This window comes from Gordionus sp. m RMFG-2023, chromosome 3 (genome assembly GCF_954871325.1).
Source record: "Gordionus sp. m RMFG-2023 chromosome 3, tfGorSpeb1-WG-v2, whole genome shotgun sequence".
NCBI lineage: Eukaryota > Metazoa > Nematomorpha > Gordioida > Chordodea > Parachordodidae > Gordionus > Gordionus sp. m RMFG-2023.
The window spans coordinates 11691811-11704490 of record NC_088777.1 but is presented as its reverse complement, the minus strand read 5'-3'; positions in this window follow the sequence as shown (position 1 = coordinate 11704490).

Below are 12680 nucleotides of genomic sequence, written 5' to 3'. Positions count from 1 at the left end.
ATTCCAAATATATAAGGATATCTCTATATTTATTAATAAAACACGTTCATTCTTAAACACAAATATTCGTTCAAAATAATACAATTTTCTATTTAAAAATAGTTTTTTGCATTTTTTTTATTTTGTAAAAAAATATATAAAAAGATAGCCAATGGTAATTATGGCTCACAAACTAATTTTACCAAAATATCTTTCGAAATTACTAAATATAATGATGGCTTCGTAAAATTCAGTTCTAAAAAAAACTTAATATTTTTATTAATCCATCGATAATTTTTTTTCTTCATTTAAAACATTAATTTAAAGTCATTTTAAATCTTAATCATCATAAAGAATTCCTAAAATGGCTTTATATAACATTTTATAAATAATTGCAGACAAATTAATTTTAATTGTGTATTTTTTATATTATATGTTTATAGAATGTAAATGTAAGTAAAATAACTCAAAATATGTATTAAAATCTATTGTATACAAATTTAATTTGTAAATTATAGCAAATAAACCCTATTTATTAACAATAATATAAATAATTATTTCCTTTGATAAAAAAATATTATTAAGCTATATATAATTAAAATATTTTCAAGATTATCATTAGTTAAATTATATTATATAAGGAAGAAGATATAATTTCATAGTTGAGAAAACTTCAATATGCCAAAGTGGGTTGTTGGGACCAGCAATAATACAAATATGTAAGGTGATACTTTATTGGTAATAATCTTTAAAATAGTTAGGATATTGAAAGGTTAAAACTGTTCATGAGCTTTTTCAGGGTTTAGGTTCGAATGACAAAATTTTTAACCATTAGGGTTTTGGAAATAATAACCTTTAACACATATTAGCTGTTTTGTGAGTTTCCATATTTTTTGTTCTGGATCGTTGAATTTTTATTTATTTTGCCAATAATTTATTTCTCTTTAAATAAAAACATATCTACAAAAGGGGTTGAAATTGGAAAAGCTAAAATCTACGAATTAAACACTACTTAATAGTTGGGTATAAGTTAAGTTTCCTTTCAGAAGTGTTTTGAAATGTTTGGCTGAACCTTCACGCCAGACTTGGACGAATTTTTAGAAAATTATATTTAAATATAGAGAAATGCTTTTCAAAATTTTGAGTCTAAGATACAAGATACTTAGTAAAAATTTCAATAAGATATAAATATACTCTATCTTATTTTTTTTCAAAAGCATCTAAAATGAAAGATATTTTTTTTCTTTAAATGGTCATCAATCTAACTTTATTTCTTTTTTTTATAAAATATCCGGTAATATTAATTTGCGAGAATATTTTTAAAACAAAATTAAGGTCATTTCTTCAATTTACTTCCCCCCCCCCCTTTTTAAAAAATAATTAAGGCTTCTTTTATTAATAAGTCGGGTATTTTTTTTCCTTAGTCATATGTCAAGTAATTTTTAAAATAGAGATGAGAAACAATGACTACAAATACCGTTTTAAGAATTATAATCGATTGGCAAAACTGCATATCAATTTGAATTAAAACAAATAAATTTGATATTTGGAAATTAAACCATAATATACTTCAATAAGATACTTCAATGGCTCCAAAATGTATTCCAGAAATATGCTCAAGAAAGGTTTTAAATCTAAATTTAAATTTTAACAAGTAAAAAGTAAAAAGTAGCCATTTATTTTGTTATATTTTCACTAATAATATTTTTATAAAAGTGACTTAGGTTAAATATCAATTCTAAATTAAAAAGTAATCACAATTTTATAATGTATAAAACATTTACAATATTTTTTAGTTAAATGTGAAGACCAAGGGCAGGTTTTGGCGGAGTGATAACCATTTCCAAGCAGGTATTTATTTTTAATAAAAAAATCCAACTATATTTTTTAAAAAACTAGAAGCTATGAATTTGATGAGTTGGTCAAGGATCACAAATGACAATATGAAGATGGTTGACTAATTTTTTGTAAATTATATGACAGTTTTAACTGCAAATTCTTTTGGGTGATATATTATAATATGGATGCTGCACCTTAACATTTAACCTATTTTACAATGTATCTTCATTTTTTTAATTTAGGATTATTATTTTTATAGAATAATTTTTTAGAAAATCTAAAAATAAAGAAGCGCTATAACACGCGCTGCGAAAAAAGGTACCCCGGGTGTTGCATCTTTTTCTTAAATTTACAATTTCTTTTTCTTAAATATTAATTTCTACTGTATATATATATTAGAGATCTGCAAAAGTAGGCCGGGCCTAATATTTTTTAAGAAAATTTGGGCTGGGTCGGGTCGGGTCGTGCCTTAAAATTTTTTTAAAATATATCTAAATTTATCAATTTTATATTGAATATTTTATGCAAAATAAAAATATATGATTTTATTTATAGAAAGTAGACGCCAAATAACATATGTCGTTTATTTTGATTAATTATATTAATTTCTATATTTAAATAAATTCGGGCTGGGCCGGCAAAATTTTTTAAAAAAGGTTGGAGCCGAACCGGGCAAAAAAATTTCAGGCCGGGCTTGAAAAATTAGGCCCGATGCAGATCACTAATATATATATAATAAAACTGCTTTTATACTTAAATTTTGTGGACATTACCCCTGTCTCTCCTACTGTTTTAATTTCTTGTGCAGTATGAAATAATTATATTTTACTAAAACTGCCTTGATTTTCTGCACTTTGCCCTTATGAGCATTTATAATTTAATAGATTTTGCTAAAGAGGGATATGTGGTAAATTGTAGGAGTATATCCAAAAATATTAACTTTATAAAAAACTTCCAAATTTAACAAATGAATGATATAGGGTCATTATAAATTTGACTTGTAATAAATTTATAAAGTATACTTTTGAGATGCTTTACCAAATTAAAATGATGAGTCTACATTGACATTTACAAATTTGTGACCTTCTTAACACTTATTATAGGTATGTTGAGTGACTTCATTTGACTTTAACAATAAATTATAAAATTTTTAGCGTAAGATGTGCTATTTCTCTAAAAATGAGCTCCTCTGGACTAAAAATAACGTTCTACAAGAGAGCCTTATGTGAGTGAGACTTTATATTATAAAGTAATTTCGAATTTGAGAAATCATCATATAAAGATAATAAATGATGCATATATTAGTTAACACAATTTTTAAAAGCAACTAATAACTTTTGTAGTAACATTTAAAATATGAAATTAATTATATCCTTTCAATGGTAACTATACTTACAGTTGTTTTTTTAGCAAAAATATAACTGGTTACTTATACACAGGTTCGTAACTGAGGGTGTGGGGAGCTCCTCATGGACCAGTTTTAGTAAATATTATTTTAAGCTATAAAAATCCCCTCAATACAATTTATATAACACTTCCCTATAAGGTAAAATTTGTAGGTAAAATTAAAAGTCAATAACTTTTTCAAATAACGACTATTCAAAATTTTTAGAAAAACGCATATAAAAATTTAAGTAAAAACCCAAAACTATTTTTTATAAAAATCGAATATAGTCAAAGGCCTACATGAGTTGGCCTATAGATCTCCAATACAATTCATAGAGCTTCTCCCACCCCCTTAGAAAATCCTGGATACGTATGATTTAACAATACTATTATTTATATATGATACCATAAATATTTTTTCCATGTGTTATTTTAAACCATTTTTTGAGCTCATTTTTAAAAATTTAAAAATCTGATTCTACAATGTATGCCTCATGTTTGGAATACCTATTCTATGAATTTCAAACAATTTTTCCATGAACTTTTAAACTTAATATAATTTATATTAAATTTTTCATATATCTTTTATATAAATTATATAATATAAATGACTAGAAGGTTAACAGCAAAATTGTCTACAATTCATAAGGTAAGTATATCAAACATAACAGAATATATTTCCTGTAAAATCTGATATTTAAATTTAAAAAAACTCAAAAAATGATTTAAAATTGCAAAAATAACACTTTTCCGGAAAAAACACATTGATATTAAAACCCTACTTTTAAAAGTATCATGCTACCGCTATTGCTATTTGTTAAAAAAGTAGAGCGCTATCAATATCGCTATCGATACCCATCAAAATAGAGTAGCGCGTTATTAGCTACTATTTTTTAAAAGTAACTTTGGCTACTTTTTATAAAAAATATTTAGAAATAAATTTGTTTTAATTTTTACTAATAATGTAATTGCATAGTATATAAATACATGCAATCATAATTTATAAATATTTAAATATAGATAGTTTTGATTATAAAAAAATTTATGTAAAAAACTAATTTATGTAATAAAAATAACTATGGTAATATTCATTTTTTATTTACTTTGTTGCATTTTAATAATAAAATCATTTCTTTACTATCATCCCCAAGTTTAGAATGATGATCAGATTCGCCAAACTAAATAATCTCTCAACATTAGCACTTGAGCGCAAGGCAGTATTTAATTATATATTTTTTTTAATATAAGAAAAATTATCAAAAATACTCATTTGTATTTTTAGATTTAAAAAACAAGCCTAGGAGATATTCTATTATATTAGTATCCTTTATTTCAAAAAAATTATCAATGGAAGTCTTTTTTATGGTTCTAACTAGGGCACCTTTATCTACTATCTCAATCATTAGTGTCTAGGGAAAAAATTTTTGTAACAGGGGATAGAGTTTTAATCATCATGGTAAATGATGGATTATCAACCAATGACATTGGCTGACCTGTATCAATTATCACAGCCAGTTTCTGAGAAATTTGGCATGTGGAATATTATTAATCAATTTAGCTTGAATTGATTTGGTCTTTTCTCTCCTATATCAAAATTATTAAGAAGTTTTTCTATCTCTTTAAAACTGTTGACCTGAACATTCTTACAAAATAAAAATACTATTAGAATTTAAAAATGACAATTACCTTTAGGTGTTTTGAGGTTATTGCTACTAGATTTATTTGAGGTATATTTTTTACAGTTTAACAAATAAATTTGTAGCCACCTTTTGTTCCTACATTAATTTGAAAATGGAAAATTTGTATTATTGTTATCAAGAACATTTTCTTCCAAGGTACTTTCCATTTCATAATATCATAATTGACTGACTCACTTACATCAATTTGGATATCCATTTGCGATGACATTTTAAATAATTTACAACAGATGATTTAGGTTTATAATTCAAATTGAAAATATAAATTACAAATATAAATTTCAGTTTCAAAATTAAATAATAAATTATAAAAATTATAATTAATTATTATATTATATTTAAATTTTCATGTTTATAGTTACATTCATTATATTTTTGAAAAGTAGCTAAGTAGCGCAAAAAAAAGCGCGTTAAAAATATAAATAATTGTAAAAGAGTAGCGCTCTATTAGCTATAGCTATCAAAAAAGTTAACGTTTGACAACTCTGATGCTAACATACTTACATATAAATATTTTTTTATAATATTAAAGCAATAGAGAAATGGAACGAATATTATTTTGGAGATCAATAGTCTACAATACTAATATATGGGGAGGGGGGGGGGGTAAATGAATTATATTATATAATAGAAGTATATTTAAAAAAATATTGCGATAAAAAAACATTTTAGGGTTTAAGAGGCATTTTCCATCTTGTTTATACTGATAATTTTTGGTATAGTATTGAAATAAATTTGCACATAAAGAAATATTATAAATATTACAAGTAATACGAGGATCGAAACAAAACCTGGTACGTAAAAATAAATAAATATTCCTAAAATATAAATAAAAGAATTCAATAGAGTATTTATTTGTAAATTTTTTATTTCCATGTATGCCTTAATAAATTTTTGATTTATTTGGATTGCCTGGGCGAAGAGATACAACAAAATTAGAGCCTGAAAGCATAATTCTATGATAAGGTAACCAGGATTCGTAGGGTAAGGTGTGCAATATTCATTTACAAAAGGTTTAAAGGCAATTTTTACATTGTTGTTTGAAAGCTTGTCATGAGAAATATATTCAACGCGATATACGGTTCTATGTCCCGTTGTAAAATATAAGACGATTAGAATTATCTAGAATAATGAAATATTGTTTATAAATAGTGTTTTCTTTAGTGAAAAACATAGAAAATGGTTTCAAATCATAATTAGGGAAAAGTGTGAAAGTTTCTTACACCAAATTATAAAAAAATATAGCCTATATATTAAATTTTTTTTAATAATAATATATAATCATTAAAATTTTAATCTAGCCCCCATTTATAAATTTTTTAAAGATTTGATCTCTAGTAGAAATTTAATTTAAGCATGTGTATAGTATCCACCCTGTGAATTTTCATAAAAATTTGGGGGTATAAAAAAATCGATATAAATTAAAATTAATTCAAAATTTGTGAGCACAATAATCCGAAATTTATAGGGCAGGTATTTTACACGGTGACTGGAAATTAATTTCGACAAAATCAAGTCTTTAGATAGAAATAAAATATCTGCTATAAATAATTTAAATTTTTAAAGATTATACACCTCTCGACGTCTATACATCATAAATGTTTCTTTTATCTAAATGACTATAGTTGGAACGAAACATATAACTCTGTGTTCCAATTAATTTTTATAAAGAGACAACTAAAAATTAAAATATCATAAATTGGAACTACTAAGTGGCACTCTCTAGTAGGGTCATTATTATAGGCGGAGATTTAATTAAATTTGAATTGATGGATTACGACAATGTTTTTATGAGTAAATTGGAGGTGTTAGATTCTTGTAACAAATATTCGAGATCGGGGTTGCATAGTGTAATGCTAGCTTATGAGATATTTGAGAAGTGAGAGAAAACTAAAATTGCCTGCTAGAAATAATAAGGGAACAATGAGGTGCCATTGAAAAAAAAGCATAGCTGTTATATATATACCTAGAATACAAAAACCCTTGTTATAAAATGTTTATCCGCATTTTTATATAATCTAGTGTTGGAGGACTAAGGAAAAATTTAAAAGCTTTATCAGGAAACAAGATTTTCCAGGCAAATTTTTCTGAAAAATTTGAAAAGGAAGGTTAGACAATATATTTCGAGAATTACAGATATTATGGATACACCTAAGAGGATCAGATTTAAGCATTTAGAAAAAGTTTACAAGTAAAAGATAAGCAAAAAAGAGGATTTCGAAGAAGAGTGCAGATTATGATGGGTTAGAGAATATTGAGATGGTAGCCGAAAATGGAATTAGACCGAAATAAAAAGATAAGGAGAATTTATATATATGAAAATTTTAGGAATATTTGATATAAAATTTTTTTTAAAAATAAGATTAATTTTTTCTTGGTAGAATTCTGAAAAAACAATATTTTACCTGGAAAGAACATATCATAATACCAATTATTAAGGCACGTTTTTCATATTTAGTATCCTTGAATCCTGGCTTGTTTATTTTTAATCGTTTTATTATAATATTTTGTTTACTTGACAATGCACCAAAAATGAGGGCAAAAGATAATAAATAAAAAAATAGAGCGCACCCACATCTAATTTTTCCAGGACTACTAGTAGATATAAGAAATACAGATATAAATCCAATAAATATTCCTAAGTATTGTAAATATAATAAAGAACGAAATTCTAATTTGAAAGGGGTAGCTTGATATTGATTTATATAAAAGATGACCATGGAAATAGTTAGAAGGAGTCCTATGGAAGCTAGAGCATTTATTAAATACCAATTCTTATAATGTCTAATATGAAAGATCGGCATGTTTAAACACGCGGTTCTGTTTAAATTGGGCCACTCAAATTTCTGACAAGATAAACACCTCTGGAAATTATTTGTTCTCAAAAGATTTGACGGTGTGAATATAGTTCGTCCAATACAGCGGCGACATATCTAACAGCATAAACTAGAGGTTATCGTTTGATATTCATCTATTTTACAAGGATCTGAACATCTTGATGATGGTGCAGTTAAGGAATTATAATATGTGTAATTTCTCCATCTAAATTTGGTTATCAATTTTAATTGACTCCCGTTTTGTGTGCTAAAGATATGTTTACCTACAGCAACTATGCGATAGCGGCTATTGAGTTTTAGAAAGTTACCAATTTTTAATGGATTATTTGCCGATCGGTATGCACCAAATTTAATTTTACCAGACATTCCAATAAAAGATACATTGTTTAGATAATCTTTTAAATTGTTATTAGCTATGCAGTTTTTTATTTGGTTCCTATTTATATTTTGACATTTATCCTTTATCAGTGCATCTTTAGAGTATAGGAACGCCATGGTGGCATCCATGGTTAGAGAGATTCTCTTATCCTTAGCCATATTGCTAGTGTTTGAATGAAAATCACTAACATTTAAGGGTGTATTTTGAATACCAATGTACCATGGATGATATAGTATCTTATTAATTTCGATATTATTTGACAACCAGGAAGCATAACCAGTTGCACCCGTTCCAAATTGTATAATAGTTATAGCTCCTTCTACCATTCTTTCGAAACCCTTCCTTAATATTTTTTGGATTGATGGCCAGGTGTCAATTCCTACATATATAAATTCGGGATCAGGGTTTATGGAATATATTGAATTTAATACATACTCGTAATCTCGATCTTCAATAAATAAAAATAAAACACCCTTGTATTGTTCATCAAAATTTTAAAAGATTTTATATGTGCTTCATTTTGAATAATCGTATTGATTTCAATTTCATGCCAAATGCAAAATTTATTATATTTAGCGGCCTTTCTAAATCGATCCTTAAACCAAGCAAAATATGGCTCGGAAGAATAAATTATTGATATTTCATTCCACTGAAATAGTTTAAGTAAACTGACTAAAGCATTGAAATATGATATTTGATTTGAAGTTATTCGGAATAGGTAACTCAATCTGTCATGATTTTGTTTTTTAAAAGTTATTATGAATTAAATTATTAAATTATATATTTTTTTACAAATAGTATTTTACACATTATCAAAATGATTTATAATGTGATAAAGTATAGGTCGTAGATTAGAAGTCTGCAATGAACGGGTTTTTAGCACCCCCATCCACCAAAATTGTTTATCATTGAGCGGGTGTTGGGCGGGTTTAAAAATATCTTTGAAATAATAGGTGGGAGAAGGGGGTGGGAGAAGGGGGTGGGAGGAATTTTATTTTTCCGGGGGAAATAAACATAACATATTTATTTAATAATAATTTTATTTAATAATATTACATATTTTAGAAGCTTAAAAAATAGTAAAATAAATAAAGAACCAAACCAGCCATTAAAATTATATTTTTAATAATTGGGCTGGTGGGGAAGTTGGGGGGAATGGTTAAAATAAAATATTTAGATAAATGGGCAAACGGGTTGGTAATTTTAAAAAGATATGGGTGGGCTGGAGGGTTAAAAAATTTAAAAACGAGTTGACTAGTAGGTTGAAATCCCTCATTGTCGACCTTTACCGTAGATTATGCGAGTTCTAAATATAAGGAAATGGCAATAAAATTAAAACTAAAATGTAAGTTCCAGTCTGAGATAGACATTGATATTTATATATACCAAGGAAACTATGTTAATATAATTTTTTTTAAATTTATTTATTTGTGTTGACCTGGAGGCTTCAATAATTATTATAATTAAAATAAAGAGTAGATGGTAAATAATTGAATAAAATAATGGTGAAAATTTTCGTAGCTTAAAAACAATTTTTATGGAGTATTCAATTTTATAATCATGAATTAATGTTTATTGTTGGAAAGTGTCAATATATATTCATGAAATATATAAATACCCTTCGAAAATTAATACTTGTTACTTTAATTCCATTAGTAGATTATATAAAAGAGAGTATAAATTAAAAAATATTTCTATAAAATTAATTTTTAATATTCCTATAAAATTAATTTTTTTAAAAAAAAATTCTGGAAAAATGAGCACGTGGGGAAGGTTACCCCTATACATGGAGCTGTTATGTAAAAATGTATCGTTATCATGTATAAGTTATATTATTATTTGTTTTGTTTGAATATAAATATAGAAAAAATCTAATATAGGAAATGAGAAATAGGATTAAAATTTTTTAGAAAAGGAAAAGTATGGAGCAGAAGGAAAATAAGGAGGAGAATAGAGAAGATAACAATAATTTTAGTGATTAGGTTTGAGAAGATTAATCGATAAAAAAAGATTGAGCTGATAAATTAGACAATTTATTCTTGGAAACCATTAGCAACTCTGTTTGCCTAAGAAAAAACATCCTTGGGGGCCTCTTGGTTTTTTAGAAAAAGGTATGAGCTTTTCTACCAAAAAAATAACAGGTAATGGGTATGAATGAGCAAGCAAAGAATTGAATTTAATTAGTAATTTTTAATCTACAGCTACACAATAATTAGATATTTTATCATGCTATGAAAAACTTTGAAATAATTCGGATAATTTTATTATATATAGAGATCTCACAGTTCGATAAAATAATATAGGAATGGAAAATTACCCCTTTTTCCTAAGTTCTATAGAACTCGCTTCAGGGGCGGTAATTTGTAATATGTTAATAAAGGTGATATATAAGATGCGATTCGACTATTGATTGACCCTACTATACCCATCAGAGCAATTTTATACCGAATATCGTTTTTAATTATGCTTTGAATCTAAATGTTTTTTATTATTAAAACATTGAAATATTTAAATTATTTGTCTTATTTAATTAAGTAATTATAGTGAGAGAAATTGCCCGATAGAAATCATTGGTGAATCAGGAAATGGCTCAAAATTTGGCATTGGCATATTATATTTACATTAAAGGCTTTTAAGTTTCAATTGCAACACTTATTAACTAATATCATGCTTCATTTTACAATCAATCGGTTTTTAAATCTTTATCTCGCTGAATAAATAAAAATATTTAATACTAAATTCATAAAGACTCGGATTTGTAATTTAAGGAGTCTAAAAATTTAATCTGATAAGGTTTTATGAAATTTGGACATATTATTTAAAAATATTCATGCTTGCTACAAACTTTTATCTAATAAAATTAAATATTTTCCATCATAAATTAAGAATATATGAATGTTTCAATAACAAAATTGTTATAAAATTTTTACCGAGGTCATTATAAAAAATAATTTGCAACATAAGATTTTTATCCAATTTCATTGTATGGGTTGGGATTAATGATGCGCACAAATTGAGCGTTTGCGCTTTGTAGAATATACATTTTTAATATATAAAAAACTTAACTCATCCCTTGTTTAAATTGAGGTTATCATTTTATTAGTATTTAAGTTGTTAAACGCCTTGATTTAAGCCGATTTTTAAAACCAGCTAACTCAATTTTTTTAGCCAAAAGAACATTACGCAAGCCTGAAGATTTTGGTCATAGATGGCTCAAGGGTTTATAGCGAAATTCGAGGCTTGTGCAATATTTTCTTTAATAATAAATCGAGAGTTTAACAACGTTAATTTTTGTATGGTATCGTTCATTCAAAATTTTTGTCTAAATTATTAAAAAAATAATAATTGATTTTTGTAAATTATATTATCGTCTGCCTTTTTATTTCAATAATTTCCAAATATTCCATTTTAAAAAATAAGAGATTTTTTTTACATGTTTTTATATGATATTAAATTAAATTTATATATAATTAAACAACAAGAAGGGATTTTTAGTGACTCCCAATTATATTATTCTTGTCTGGGTAAAAAGGATTTATCGACTTTCTTCTCGAAGAAAACCGAGTTCTTAAAGAACTCGTCGTAGGCCAACGTGCAAAATGAACGAATAAAAAAACATCGAAAAAAGGAAACCAATTTACGTTCTAAATGTTTTCTAACGCCAAGCGGTAATTTGACCAATTTGCACGGTACCATTTGAAATGCCTTATTTGTTTGCAACGCATCGTTTGAAACGCTCAATTTGTGTGCTTATAATGCAAAACTTTCCTATCTTACATGAATTTTAGATGTTAAATAATGTGATCTAAGATAATTTGATTCAATTTTTTTATATTTATTATGGCTATAAATTAAAAATTATCTATAAGGACATAATATAGTTTCGAATTATTAAAATTATTTCTTTAATTTGCCACCTTCTTTATTAATTTTTTTAAATAAACAAAAAATCTATCTACAATCCATTATAAAGGTTAAATTTTTATAAAAATATTTAATAATTTAGTTATATCTAAGCCCTAAATCATGTAAATAAACATTCATTTTACTTGGGAGGTTCCACCATTATCACACATGGGCACAATAAAATAGCCAATACTTATGTTATAGGAAGGTATGAACAAGCGTTTGTTAAACGTTTCTATGATGTATATCATACTGTAAGCTTTCATAATTGATACAGAGTTTAATTTGTTCGTACATAATACGTAATGGTTCGGATTATTTTCGTAAATTTCAAAGAGACCCCCAATATTGACATCTTTTAAATTTAACAATTGTGTAAGAGGAAAATCTTTGAGGACATTATCACTGCCATATACCATTAGCGAAATGATGTATATTCTTAAAATTGACATTTTAAATAATAATAAGATGACCATATTAAAACTATTAGGGGAAATTTTCTTAAAATATTTAAAAAATTTCATGGAAATGGTTTGTAAATTTTCATATTATCTAAATAACCTTAAATTGTTAATAATAATTTATTTTTTTTTAAAAAAATGGAATCAAAATATATAATTGGAATAAATTGAAAAAAAATAAATCATATATTTTAAA